The sequence below is a fragment of the Panicum virgatum genome, chromosome 1N (genome assembly GCF_016808335.1).
Source record: "Panicum virgatum strain AP13 chromosome 1N, P.virgatum_v5, whole genome shotgun sequence".
Taxonomy (NCBI): domain Eukaryota; kingdom Viridiplantae; phylum Streptophyta; class Magnoliopsida; order Poales; family Poaceae; genus Panicum; species Panicum virgatum.
In genome coordinates this window covers 4,090,747-4,105,067 of record NC_053145.1, presented here as the reverse complement: position 1 = coordinate 4,105,067, position 14,321 = coordinate 4,090,747, and the positions used below count along the sequence as shown (strand labels likewise).

The window sequence follows — 14,321 nt, the reverse complement described above, 5'->3', positions numbered from 1 at the left end:
AGTATTAAATATAGTGCCATATAAGCAAAAAACTGATTTGGCAGGTGAGTTAATGAGGAGAGAAGAAAAAACATGAAGAAACCAGATCTCATGCAAAAAAACCATATCTATGCGAAAACCAAGACAAAAGACGAGGTGATTGGAGGGAGAAAAGAGAGAGAAGAAATATGATTGGAGATGTAATTTCTATGAGTAGTGTCTATATGACATGGCAAATATAAAAACTACTAGTAGTGTCTTGGGTTGGGATTGCTATTATTCTTCTTCCAACAACACCACCAACGGATTAGACATGCCACTACTCGGCACTACCCTTGTGATTCTTGTCTCCATGGTCTCGCTTGCCGCCTCATGCATCGACCAGGAGAGGAGCTCCTTGCTCCAATTCGTCTGGGCTTTCCCAAGATGGTGGCCTAAGCAGTTCGTGGGAGAATGCCTATGATTGCTGCAAGTGGGAAGGGATCGCCTGCAATTCAGATGGCACGATCACCGATGTCTTCCTCGCTTCCAGGAGCCTTCAGGGACACATCTCACCGTCCCTTGGCAACCTCACCGGCCTGCTGCGTCTGAACCTGTCCAACAACGTGCTGTCTGGAGGCCTGCCGCTAGAATTGCTGTCCTCCAACAGCATTCTTGTCCTGGACGTCAGCTTCAACCAACTCAATGGAGACATGGGAGATTTGGCACGTCTAGCACCTCACCGACCTCTACAGGTACTTAACATCTCAAGCAATTTTTTTTCCGGGCAGTTTACATCCACAACATGGAAAGGGATGGTGAATCTGGTCGTACTCAATGCCAGCAACAACAGCTTTACTGGGAAGATGCCAACCCATTTCTGTAGCATATCTCCATCCCTTGCTGTGCTTGAACTCAGCTACAACCGGTTCAGTAGCACAGTTCCCCAAGGGCTTGGTAATTGCTCCATGCTCAGAGTTCTCAAGGCTGGCCACAACAATCTCAGTGGCTCACTCCCAAATGAACTGTTCAGCGCCACCTCGTTGGAGCACCTGTCTTTTCCTAACAATGATTCGAATGGTGTACTTGATGGTTCACATATAATCAACCTCAAAAATCTGGCAACCCTTGATCTGGGACGGAACAATCTGATTGGCAACATCCCTGATTCTATAGGACAGCTAAAGAGATTGGAGGAGCTTCATTTGGACCAAAATAGCATGTCTGGGGAGCTGCCATCATCGCTAGGTAGCTGCACAAATCTGAAAACCATCAACCTCAGGAACAACAACTTCATTGGAGAGCTTGCCAAGGTCAACTTCTCCACCCTGCACAATCTAAAAACTTTAGACCTTCTGTACAACAGCTTCAATGGCACAATTCCAGAAAGCATATACTCTTGCAGAAATTTGACTGCATTAAGGCTATCTGGCAACAACTTACGTGGGCAACTTTCACCAAGAATGGGTAACCTGAAGTCCCTCACCTTCCTATCACTTGCTATGAACAATTTTACAAACATCACAAATACACTTCATATAGTAAAGAGCTTCAAGAATCTCACAATTCTTCTTATCGGAACTAGTTTCATGAATGAGACCATGCCCAACAATGACGACATTGATGGTTTTGTGAATCTTCAAGTTCTTTCAATAAGTGCATGCTCATTGATGGGGGAAATACCTCATTGGTTATCAAAGCTCAGAAATTTGGAGATGTTATTTCTACAGGGCAATCAACTAACTGGAACAATACCTGATTGGATAAGCAGCCTAACCTTCTTGTTCTGTGTTGATATATCAAATAACAATCTGACTGGGGAAATTCCTAGATCCATAACAGATATGCCAATGCTAAAATCAGAGAAGACTGCAGCACGTCTGGATCCAAGAGTCTTTGGGCTAGAAATGATTGTAGGTACATCACTTCAGTACCGGACGGCCAATGCACCCAAAAGTTCTCAATCTAGGAAACAATGGCTTCACTGGAGTAATCCCTCCAGAGATCGGTCGCTTGAAAGAACTCCTTTCACTAAACTTGAGCTTCAATGAATTTCATGGAGATATCCCCCAGTCTATCTGCAACCTCACTAACTTGCAGGTGCTCGACTTAGCAAACAACCATCTAACGGGTACAATCCCATCCTCACTGAACAATCTACACTTCCTTTCTGAATTCAATGTTTCTTTCAATGACCTAGAGGGACCTGTTCCAACTACAGGCCAGCTTAGTACATTTACAAATTCCAGCTTTGATGGCAACCCCATGTTGTGTGGTCCAATTCTTAACCATCATTGCAATTCAGCAGAGGCGGATCCTGTGTCCATTGTCTATGACAATTGACAAACAGTGTGGTAGCAAGGTCATCTTCACAATCACCTTCGGTGTTTTCTTCGGAGTAGGAGTGATGTATGATCAGATTGTATTATCCTGGTACTTTTAGCCAATCTAAGTCAACAGAAATGGGCTACAGTAGCGTGCATTGGCTATTTGGCTTGAAGACAAGCTATTGACAGAACTGCGCCAGAAAACAGACAACTATAGCTTTGTAATTTTTATTTTTTGGGGTGAGCTTTGTAATTTTATCACCATCACCAACCTTGTTGTGATCATCAGTTGTTCTCACTTCCGCAAGACCAAAACATACTTGTAAAATCATGCTGCACAACCAAACTAGATGGAACAAACGCTTGAATTGCGCCGTTTAACTCCAGAATCTTCACAAGCTTAAATCCTGCCATATGGAATCCAGAGTAAGTTCAATTTCATCATCATGCATATTTTGCTAGATTATCAGATATGTATACAGTTTAGAACACAAACAAATATAAGGATGCACGCACGGCTAGCCATGATTTGCACAGGGGCGGAGACAAGGGGGGGCGGGCAGTGGCCTGGCCCCCCTAATGATCCCGTAGCACCATTATAACACTATTATTAAAGGTGGAACTTACCCCAGTGGCAGCCTGCGGCGAGACTTTTGGCCCCCCCAATCACTGCTTGCCCCCCCCCCTAATCAAATCCTGGCTCTGCCCCTAGATTTGCAGCGTAAAAAACAGCGGTAAGCTTTCGTGCTCTCTGCATAAAAAAATAGTCAGGATAATTTAGCGTCACTTGGGCCTTAAAGAGAGATCAGGGATAAATTAACCCACCGAAATGGATTAAGGGCTCAGCCTTTAGATATGGCCGAAGGCGATAAAATCTGAAATCATCACCTAAAGAAGAACCTTCGTCGGCTCACGAACCAAACGGCCGACAACGAGAGTCATCCTCCTCCCCCCGCGCCGCCGTCCTCCTCGGCTCCGGCGGCGGGAGCAAATTCAATTCCACGCCCCCGGGTCCCCATCCTCCGCTCCGGCGGCCACCGCCGGACTCTCCGCCACCAGCTCCGGCACAAGCTCCATCGAAAAGCACCGCACTCCCCCGCCGCCTCTGCATGGCACCGGTTGTCCTCCACAGCACCGGAGGCAACCCCACCCAAGCAACCCAGAACCCCGAAGCCCCGAACCCGAACCCCAAAGCTCCGGCTGCGATGCGGAGGAGAAGCAGCGGCGACGGCGAGGCGAATGAGGAAGGTGTGTGGGCTCGGCCCTAAAAGGCGGAGGCATATCCGGTGCAATCACCGAACTGGTGAAAGCACCGTGAAAGCAAACTAAAAAGGTCTTCAAAAAATTCTGAAAAAAATCATGAATATACATCTCGGTCTACCCCATCTACATATAAAATTTCACGATCAAATTCATCTTACACTTGCAGTTACAAAAAAGACAAATTTTCTGACAATCATTAACGTTCAAATGCAGCCCAAATTTGTCTTTTTTTGTAACTGTTAGAGTAAGATGAATTTGATCATGAAATTTTATATGTAGATGGGGTAGACCGAGATGTATATTCATGATTTTTTTCAGAATTTTTTGAAGACATTTTTAGTTTGCTTTCACGGTGCTTTCACCAGTTCGGTGATTGCACCGGATATGCCTCCCTAAAAGGCCGAAATGAACTCACGGCAGGATTTGTAGCATTAATTATAGCCGCCCCGCCTGCCGCTGCCTCAGACTCCGGAATTCGCCGCCGTGGTGCGCGCATGGGAGCGGCGCACCGCCGGGAGCCGTCGACCGCGGCTGCTGCGGCCTCGTGCGTCCTACCTTGGGAGCGGCGGAGAGCCGGAGACAATTTTTCCAGTTTTTTTTAGGGGGTGAGAGCCGGAGACAAGTTGGAGGAGACGGTGTGGCATGGCCCATGTTGCAGAGAAATATATTTTTGGTTTTAGGTTTTACAGTTCTATACTCCTGCTGCCCGGCAGAGAGGTGGTAGGGACCTATATGTAAATAAAAATAAATTTGTTTTGCGCAGAGGTCTTTGGAGGGAGCCTGCCGCCCGGCAGGGGGCCCCCTGCCGCCCCACCAGTTAGCGGCAGGGGGGCGGCAGGCTCCCTCCCCAAATATAAAACTCCGCTCCTTCCCTCTGCGCCCTCATTTTCTGCCCACGAGATCCAGAGAGGGGAGAGGGAGAGAGGAGGGGTGAGGGAGGTAAAAAAACCGGTGAATCCCTGCAGGATTTTGGATCCGAACCGCAGGTAACCAATATTTCTCAATTATTATAGACTTGTTTCTAAAATAATTATGAATTAGAATAGATTTAGTTTTTGGATAGTGAAATATAAAATAGTAAACTTAGAATGACAGTACCTTAATTCTTTTGGATTTTCATGGACCGAAGAAAAATCTAGTATATTTCTTGAGATCATGACGCATCTTGTAATCAGTAAGAAGTTAGATCCATTAGCGGATGGTACGATAGAGATGGTGTTGTCCAAATTAGTTGAGTTTAAAGATTTGACATTGTTTCGAGGTATTACAATGCAAGATTTAAAGGAACACCTGCTAGAACATCGGAAGATATACATGAGGATATGTGAACTAGCGAATCATCCTTATGTTATTGGATTGTTACAAACTACTTGTAAGATATGGATGCGGCCAGAGGTGTATGAGATGCACATTAAGGTAACTCTTATTCAGTTCTAATCACGTCCGTTATTTGTAATCCATATTTACGAAATAGTAAAATTATTGTGTAATTATATGCTAGGATTACCCCGAGGACACGGAGTTGATTAACAAATCGATACTAAATTTTCGTAAATTTGTATGTATCTTCGGTGGAGTTATGCCGCAAACTAAACGAAGGAGGTGTAAAAAATCTTCGGGTGATAGTTCTCGGCCTCCGCAAGAACAGATGACCGGAGGTTCGTCAAGTCACGCAGCACCACCTCGAGCACCTAGTTGTGTTAACTGGGATGACGATATGGATGACTTCATGCCTCCCAAATCATGGCCTCGAACACATGATGTTCCTCCCCCTGTACATGAACCGAAAACCAGAAAAGAGAGAAAAGAAAAGTCAAGAGGTTCGTCAAGTAATGCTGCACCACCTACAGCACCACCATCTGTCAACTGGGATGACGATTTAGATGATTTCATGACATGATCTGTAACTTATGATGGACATCAGTTTTAGATTGTGATGTAAATTGTAACGGGACGCCTGTACCTTTAATTGCAATACTTATATGTTTGTTATGTTTGATTGTAATGATTATATTTAAGATACAATACCACATAAGATACAATGAACGAAATATAAATAGAAAGTTAAACAAAATACCACATAACATATTACATTAAAGGTTTCATTCATTACAACCAAATTCGAGGCAAATACATAATATACTTAGTTTCGTACACACAAATACATTGCAAGCTATTACATGCACAACTAGATGCGGCGAAATATTGGTTATCTGCGGTTCGGATCCAAAATCCTACAGGGCTTCGCCGGTTTTTTTACCTCCCTCACCCCTCCTCTCTCCTCTCTCCCCTCTCTGGATCTCGTGGGCAGAAAACGAGGGCGCAGAGGGAAGGAGCGAGTTTTATATTTGGGGAGGGAGCCTACCGCCCTCCTGCTGGGCGGCAGGCCCCCTGCCGCCAACTGGTGGGGCGGCAGGGGGCTTGCCGCCCGGCAGGGGGGCGGCAGGCTCCCTCCAAAGACCTCTGCGCAAAACAAATTTATTTTTATTTACATATAGGTCCGTACCGCCTCCCTGCCGCCCCCTGCCGGGCGGTAGGGTATAGAACTGTAAAATCTAAAACTAAAAATATATTTCTGTAATTTTTTTTTGAAAAATACAAAAATAAAAAAGACGCCATGTTCCAAGGTTAATTTGGGCCGCACACAAACAGAACAACCTATTTGGGCCATATGTTATTAGCCTAAAAAAAAGTTGGGCCATATGTAATAGAACAAAAGCTCGTGAAGAATACTGAAAAGCATTCACTTTAAAACCTCCTCAAAAGAAAAAAAAAAGCAATCACTTTAAAATAGATTTAGTAGCTTACCATGAGCATAATGTCATAGGTAGCTCGCTAGCAAGTAACAAGCTCCATTGCAACCACCACCACCTCATGTGTTGAGATCAATCCTCTGCTCCGTTGCATTCGCTCTCTAGTGGAGACATCTTTTTTTTTTGAAACAGATTTTTCCTAGGTCTAGATCACTTTCTTTTGTTTGGAACATATTTTTATTGGACCTGAAATATTTTCTTATTTTATTTGCAACAATTTCTTCTATGTCTAGATCATTTCTTTCTTTTAGTTGGAACGGTTTTTCCAAGGCCTGCAATATTTTATCATTTTGTTTGGAACAAACAATAGGCCTGCAAAACAAATCTGGGGTTGCAACGATTTCTTTCTAGTTTGCACAATTTCTATGTGGCGGTGCATCCTCTTCCCGTCATCTCGAGCTCCGGCGTGGGAGGTGCTGCTGGGGACGGTGAGGTTCAGCAACTCCAGCAATCAGCATGGTCTCTATATGTAGCTGGGCCGTAGAATGGTTTTATTGGCTATGTTGGACCGTATGCAGTAGCCCACACGACCCACAACAGCCTGTCTTTCTTTCTTTCTTTTTTAAAAAATGTTCTCTTTATTTTCAAAAAAAAAATGTTCACCACGTTCTTAAATGGGTTTCTCGGATTTTCTCCAATCCCAGGTTCTCCCAATTCCAGCATACAAACAGAAATATCATATTCAGTTGGTACGAGAAAAGAAAGCGAGATTTATCTGAATAACTATTTCTTCAAAAAAAAATCCATAAAACTTCCAAGGAGCACAAAGTCCGTGACACAAGACCCCTTGGTCAAAGGATTAGCACAGATAGTGCTCATCGACATGTAGTCAAGCCGACTCTCTTGACTCTGACATCAACCACTTCTTTTTAGCGTAGCTGAAATCGCAGCCTGAACTTGAAAAGGAAGTGAAAACATTCTCTGTATGTTTCACCTACAGTCCTACACCAAGATCAGGCCAAGTGATATGTCAATGAATGATAATGATCAAAGTCGGCAGTTCGGCACCAGCTGTAGGGCAAAAACCATCCTCCAGACTTCACAGCCACTGAAAAAGCAGCAAGTAGCATCAGGTCAAAAAGCTCTCTTTTCTCCATCAAAATCATTGACTTATATATACAGACAAAACTATTGCCCAAAATTCTTTGATCTCCAGAATACATCTTTCTGAAAACAGTACCTGCTATATAGATAGGCTAATTTTCTGTGCAGGTACTGGTGCCGATGTTTGTCATTCTCGAACAATAGCAATAGACAGGTCCATGATATCGGCCAACAAGTCCTGCATCTTTTGACAGCAAGGCCGGTCAAGTCTCTAAAGAGACAGATTGACCTTGTTAGAATGATAGCACAGGTCGTGAATAGACGAATTTTGAAGTGGCTTGCCATCTCTTGCACGTTGAATACTTGATTACTTAAAGGGCAAACGTCTCCAAATAAAACATATATTGGGCATTCATTGCTCCAAACCATACCCCGCAAGAACACTCCTGATAGTGCCACAAGAGAACTCATGAAGACATTACCTCATTCTTCATGCAACAGCAAAACCAGTAAGTTAGCGACACCAGTGCTTGGATTTTCCCTAGTGTTAATTCTCTCATTGGCCTCTCCTACCACCTCATGCACCGAGAAGGAGAAGAGCTCCTTGCTCCAGTTTGTCGCTGAGCTCTCCGTCAATGGTGGCCTCAATACTTCGTGGAAGCATGACACAGATTGTTGCAAATGGGAAGGGGTAGTCTGCAGTTCAAACCGGACGGTGACTGATGTTTCCCTGGCTTCCAGAGGTCTTCAGGGGCACATCTCACCGTCCCTTGGCAACCTCACCGGCCTTCTGCACTTAAACTTGTCCAACAACATGCTATCTGGAGGCCTACCGACAGAGCTGGTGTACTCCAACAGCATCATTGTTCTAGATCTCAGCTTCAACCAACTCAACGGAGATTTTCAGGAGCTGCAATCTTCAACCCTGAGACCTCTGCAGGTGCTGAACATCTCAAGCAACTTCTTTACAGGACAGTTTCCATCCACCACATGGGAAGTGATGAAGAGTCTGGTTGCACTCAATGCTAGCAACAACAGCTTTACTGGGGAGATACCAACCATGTTTTGTTTCAGTGCACCATCCTTTGCTTTGCTTCATCTCAGCTACAACCAATTCAGTGGAGGCATCCCTCCAGGACTCGGTAATTGCTCCATGCTGACATCTCTCAGTGCTGGGAGCAACAACCTCAGTGGGGTTCTTCCTGATGAACTCTTCAACCTCACCTTATTGGAGCACCTCTCTTTATCTAACAATCAGTTAGAAGGATCACTCAGTGGCATCAGCAAGCTCAAAAATCTGGCCACCCTTGATCTTGGAGGGAACAGTCTCAGTGGAAATGTCCCGGACTCAATAGGTGAACTAAAGAGATTAGAGGAGCTCCATTTGGACCACAATAACATACATGGGGAGCTCCCATCCACTCTAAGCAACTGCACAAATCTCATTATCATAGACCTCAAAAGTAACAGTTTCAGCGGAGAACTTAGCAATGTCAATTTCTCCAACTTACCCAATTTAAAAGTATTGGATCTTTTGCGGAACAACTTTAATGGCACAATCCCAGAGAGCATCTATTCATGCAGCAATCTAACAGCATTGCGACTATCTTCAAATAAGTTTCATGGCCAGTTGTCAGAAAGAATCAGCAATCTGAAATACCTCACATTTCTATCGCTTGTTAACAACTCCATTTCAAATATCACAGGTGCACTTCAGATCCTAGGGAGTTGCAGGAATCTGACCACCTTATTTATTGGGCACAACTTCTTTGATGAGGCCATGCCAGAGGATGATACAATTGATGGCTTTGAGAATCTTCAGGTTCTTGCTTTGAATCATTGTTCCTTATTTGGAAAAATACCTTTCTGGTTCTCAAAGCTAAAAAAATTGGAAGTGTTACTTTTGTATGGAAATCAACTAACTGGACCAGTACCAGACTGGATCAACAGCCTAAACTTCCTATTCCATATAAACCTATCAAACAACAGTCTTATAGGGGAAATTCCAACATCCTTAGTGGACATGGCAATGCTAAAAGCAGATAAGGTTGCATCAAAGGCCTTTGAGCTTCCTGTTTACAAGAGTCAATCACGACAATTCCGTATGCTTATTTCTTTCTCTACGACACTGAATTTAGGCATGAATAACTTCAGTGGTGTGATCCCTGAAGAGATCGGTCAGTTGAAAGCGCTCCTTTCACTCTATTTGGGCTACAACAAATTAACTGGACCAATCCCACAATCGATCTGCAACCTCACAAACCTCGAGGCACTGGACTTGTCTAGCAACCATCTAACAGGTGCAATCCCGACCGCACTAAACAATCTGCATTTCCTTTCTAAATTCAATATCTCCAACAACGACCTAGAAGGGCCTATTCCAACCACTGGCCAGCTGAGCACATTTCCAAGTTCTAGCTTCGACGGGAATCCAAAGTTGTGTGGTCCTATGCTTGCCCACCACTGTGATTCGCCAGAAGTGATTTTCTCTGCAAAACAAAACGGCGACATGATTGAAAAGGTCATCTTTGCGATCGCCTTTGGCGCGTTCTTTGGTGTAGGGGTGCTGTATGATCAGATAGTATTATCCAAGTTTTTTGGCTAGTCCTACTTCAGTTTGCATACCTTTTGCTTATTCAGGTTTAGCAGCAGCTTCAGTCTACAAGCCTCCACATGTGGAACCATACTTAGCCCTTGTTTAGATGCGTAAAAGGAAAGCTATAAAGTACTGCAACACTTTCGTTTGTATTTGATAATTATTGTCCGATCATGAGTTAACTAGACTCAAAAGATTCATCTCGCAAATTATAGACAAACTGTGTAATTAGTTATTTTGTTTAGCTACATTTAATACTTCATGCATGCGTTCAAAGATCCGATGTAATGTGGAATCTTGTAAAGTTTTGGAATTTTGAAGGGAACTAAACAAGGGGTTAACTTATATTCAGATTTACCAAAAAGGTAAACTGGAAGTGATTCTGAGGTGATAATTGAATTGTGAAATGTGATCCCATGGTTGGAGATGTATTAAAGTGAGTAACCATGTGCCATGTGAGCTAATTTTAACCGACGCAATATGAACACGTCAGTACTTGAATCTTGTTGCCTTGTCGGGATCCTGCGTAACTCTGATCTCATGCCTTTTTTTTGCGTGATTTAATTTGCATACCGAACAATAATGTACTTTTCTAAAACAACAACGATAACGTACTTAAAAATGCCAAACTTAATAATATAAACCTTCGAGCAAACTAGGTGGTATGTAATACTAGCCATAATTTCTGGATCGGATATTCCATCACAACATCCCCACAAATTTTTGCCAACCCACAAATTTTTTGGAGCGTAGAATGTACCTCGAGGGAGCGTGGCGCAGGAACTGATGGCCCGCTCCGGCAGCTGTCCGCCGCGGCCGTCGCTACTGCGCGCAACGCCGTGTCGCCGCGGATTGCTGCGGCGGCGCCCCGCCTCGCCTCCTGCCGGAGCGGAGGAGGCCGAGAGGGATGGCTGCCAGTTCCGCTCCTGGTTGGGCTTGGAAATTAGTTGGGCCGTGGACGCGGAACGTGGGAGTCGGGCCGTAGAAGCTGCACGTTTGGGCCGAGAAAGTGAGGCCCTAGAAGAAAATGATGGTCCACTAAAAAAAAATGATGGATGCAGCGTGCTTCATGTCAGCCCAAACGTTCAAGGCCGTAAAAAGGTGAGGCTCTACAAGAAGAAGATTTCAGGGAAACATTTGAGCAGCCAAGCTTTTAAAAGAAAAAGTCCCAAGAGCAACCGTGAAAAAAATTGCATAGAGAAATCTCAAGAGCAGCGATGGTACACGGAAACCTAAAACATTTTGTGCTTTTATTGCAAAAGAAGCTGTACAGATAGAACTTCCATTCGTCGGATTCATTCAAGATCTGCCCTGCCCTGACATTGTTTTTGGATCACTTCAAAAGAAAAGCACGTTATACTTATCTGTAACTGAAATGCATGAAGATGGATACAGGATCTGCCATCTCATCTCTGCAATTTCCTTTGGCACATAGTTTATTGTATAGGTGCTATATGAAGGTGTTATCATAGTTTTCCGGCTTGTCCTACAACACTATTATTTCATTTTACATTTGTTGTGACTTTGGTTGCTCAGGGTCCCACAAAATAACCAATCCGTCAAATTTAGCTCATATTCTGGTTCAGAGTAATGCAACTGGAAGAGATTCACAGTGAACCTGATGAGTGATCCCTTCCTGACGATGTAAAACTATGTAAAAGTGTGAGATCTAAATGTTCAAATACTAGTTTTTTTAAAAAAAAGCTCCAATACTAACAATCTAGTCAGGATCCCGTGTAACTTTAATATCTATGTTTATCTTACTTCCAGAAAAATATTGCAATTAAGGCCTGCTAAATTTAATAGTGAACAAAATAAATACATTGCTGCACTTGCCATAATTTGTCGTGTACACCACATCTACTGGGAAAATAAAATCCATGGCAAGTTCAATCATATTTTGCACAAACATCCACAGCAATACTGATGCTTTGTATTTTCGAGGCAGGGTAACACCCTAACCAACCTTTTCTTTGACTGCAGGTAGTAATGTTGAGACATCAGATGTGAGTATCAGTTTCATGAGAGCACGGTGAGTATCAGTAATGTTGAGACATCAAGTGTGAATTCCTCAAAAGAATTCAACAGATATTCCTTGCTTACCACTGTAGATAATGTAAGCTCACCATGACCATTGTGGTTCAAGGTCAATGATATTATATTTTCTCATCCTTCGTTACTTACACTGTGACAAAAAAAAAGAGCATGTTACAAAGTACAGACTGCTAGTGGGAACCAAATCTGCTAAGATTCGCTGGAAAACAAAGATGAATCGCGAGGATAAGGATTCTGAAAAAAACAAGGAGAAAGACAGGATGAGGAAGATCAAAAGGAAGAAGAAAAGAATCAAATTCGCTATGCCAATTGGACAAGTACCTTCTCTCCCTTTAGCATAAGATCCTCGGATGACCAGTTTTGAAGTATATCCGTGAGTCAGTGGGTAGATACAAAGCTTGAAGTGACCCAATCTGCCAATCATCTCAAAGGACACGATGCCATATCCACGTGCTGATGCCAAGACACTGACGAGGAGAAGAATCCATGGCCAGCAGGCAGCAAGCGCTGCAGCGCTGGTGTGGAGATGCGAAAGCCAGACAAGTCCCAATCGATGAGTGAGAGATGAAACCATCGTGGTTGGAAGCTTTAGCTTTGGAAGATGCATTCACGTGGATCGTGTACGGGTCTCATCTTTTCCAAAAACAGATCAGATCAGGAAATGGTAGAATGGTCATCACCACCTAGAGTGCACTTGCCAGCGAAGGGCAGACGCCACTGCAATGCTTTAAGATACTTGTTACCAACCCTGTTATCCGATGTTCAAGCAGAGGAAGCAACATTAGCAACGTTGTTGTGTTCAATGAATCGTGGCTTAAGATTCAAACTGCTAACATACCATGAGAATTTTAAGTTCAGCACGTACCTGTATGACAGTGTGGTGCATCCAAATTTCAACATTCCATCCTTAGCGCTTCACTGTGATTATACAATGTTGGGTGAATCAGTATTCAGTTCAGACCATGAAAAACATTGGAAACAGAAAAGGACTATCACAAGGCTTAGATTATATACAGTCTTTTAGCACATTAAATACTAATACAACCTACCTTGCAAATATGCAATGCTTCTCTTTTGCTGAAAGAATTGCTACTTCATTCTGTAACCATCAGAGTACAAAGACTAAGAAACCACAAAAAGGAGTTGGGAACCAGAGTCAGAACTCAGTGTCACTGTCAAGAAAGCTCATACGCATCTTGATGTTAGAACGTGCGCCAGAAAAAGGCTACAAGCATCTAATAATGAAAAAAAATAGGATACAAGAAATATCGGATCAAGATTCTCACATGCTTTTCAATATTCAGTTGTCGGTGCTCTATATAGCAGGATGTCTTCGGGAGGTCCTTGTTGTTTCAAGGAAAAGACCATGCAGCCACTTTGGTCTTCATGCAACAACAGAAGATCGAAAATAACACACATACATTTACATGGTATTGCTTGATGAAGAGAATAATTGTCTCTATTCCACCAAATTCTAGAAGGGTGGGATATATATTTCTTATACATGGGCTTCTAGATGGGCCTCTATACATGGGCTCACATATATACCAACAACCCCCGCAGTCTGAACTACCGGCGCAGCGGTGTTCAAGACTGGACAATAAGAAAGCTAACACCCCCGTAGTCTAAACTAACATCGCAGCGGTGTTCAAGACTGGACAAGAAGAAAGTACAAAGGGCAAACACCTCCCCGCAGCCACAACTAGCCACCTGCTACGTTGAGGTTGGAGCGAAACTCCGAGAAGGTCGAGGAGAATAGTCCCTTGGTGAAGATGTCGGCAAACTGGGAGGTGATCGGGACATGGAGTACCCGAACATCGCCGATGGCGACCCTGTCGCGCATGAAGTGTAAGTCGATCTCCACATGCTTCGTCCGCTGATGCTGAACGGGGTTGGTGGAGAGATACACGGCGCTGACGTTGTCGCAGAAGACGAGCGTGCTCTTGGCGAGTGGGCTGTGGAGCTCCGCCAAGAGCTGTCGGAGCCAGGACGCCTCCGCCACGCCGTTAGCGACAGCCCGGTACTCCGCCTCGGCACTGGAGTGGGAGACAACCGGCTGTCGCTTGGATGACCAGGAGACCAGGTTGCCGCCCAGGAAGACGGCGTAACTGGAAGTGGAGCGGCGAGTGTCCGGGCAGCCAACCCAGTCAGCGTCGGTGTAGACCACCAGCTCAGCAGAGGACGAGCGGTGAAGCACCAGGCCATGGTCCACAGTGCCACGGACGTAGCGGAGGAGACGCTTCAGGGCAGCAAGGTGTGACTCCC

General features: G+C 44.1%; 4 long non-coding RNA genes and 1 pseudogene across 6 annotated transcripts; 1 reads left to right on the top strand and 4 right to left on the bottom strand.

The window, feature by feature from the left end:
* The first annotated feature begins 278 nt into the window (after positions 1–278).
* Positions 279–10,227, top strand: LOC120654674 (annotated as a pseudogene).
* LOC120654676 lies at positions 2,478–4,142 on the bottom strand. Of its 3 annotated transcripts, none has more exons than XR_005667144.1 (2): positions 3,964–4,142; positions 2,478–2,692 (listed from the first exon to the last, which is right to left on the bottom strand). It is a non-coding gene; the product is annotated as an uncharacterized LOC120654676 (long non-coding RNA). The 3 variants fall into 3 exon arrangements; XR_005667145.1 differs by lacking the exon at positions 3,964–4,142 and adding an exon at positions 2,913–2,984; XR_005667146.1 differs by lacking the exon at positions 3,964–4,142 and adding an exon at positions 2,802–2,819.
* Positions 7,052–7,987, bottom strand: LOC120654680. The gene is made up of 2 exons (XR_005667150.1): positions 7,542–7,987; positions 7,052–7,409 (listed from the first exon to the last, which is right to left on the bottom strand). It is a non-coding gene; the product is annotated as an uncharacterized LOC120654680 (long non-coding RNA).
* On the bottom strand, positions 9,449–11,001 carry LOC120654679. The gene is made up of 2 exons (XR_005667149.1): positions 10,762–11,001; positions 9,449–9,894 (listed from the first exon to the last, which is right to left on the bottom strand). It is a non-coding gene; the product is annotated as an uncharacterized LOC120654679 (long non-coding RNA).
* A 51-nt stretch (positions 11,002–11,052) lies between these two features.
* On the bottom strand, positions 11,053–13,642 carry LOC120654681. Its single transcript, XR_005667151.1, has 5 exons — positions 13,343–13,642; positions 13,106–13,178; positions 12,922–12,974; positions 12,378–12,804; positions 11,053–12,186 (listed from the first exon to the last, which is right to left on the bottom strand). It is a non-coding gene; the product is annotated as an uncharacterized LOC120654681 (long non-coding RNA).
* Between the last annotated feature and the right edge of the window lie 679 nt (positions 13,643–14,321).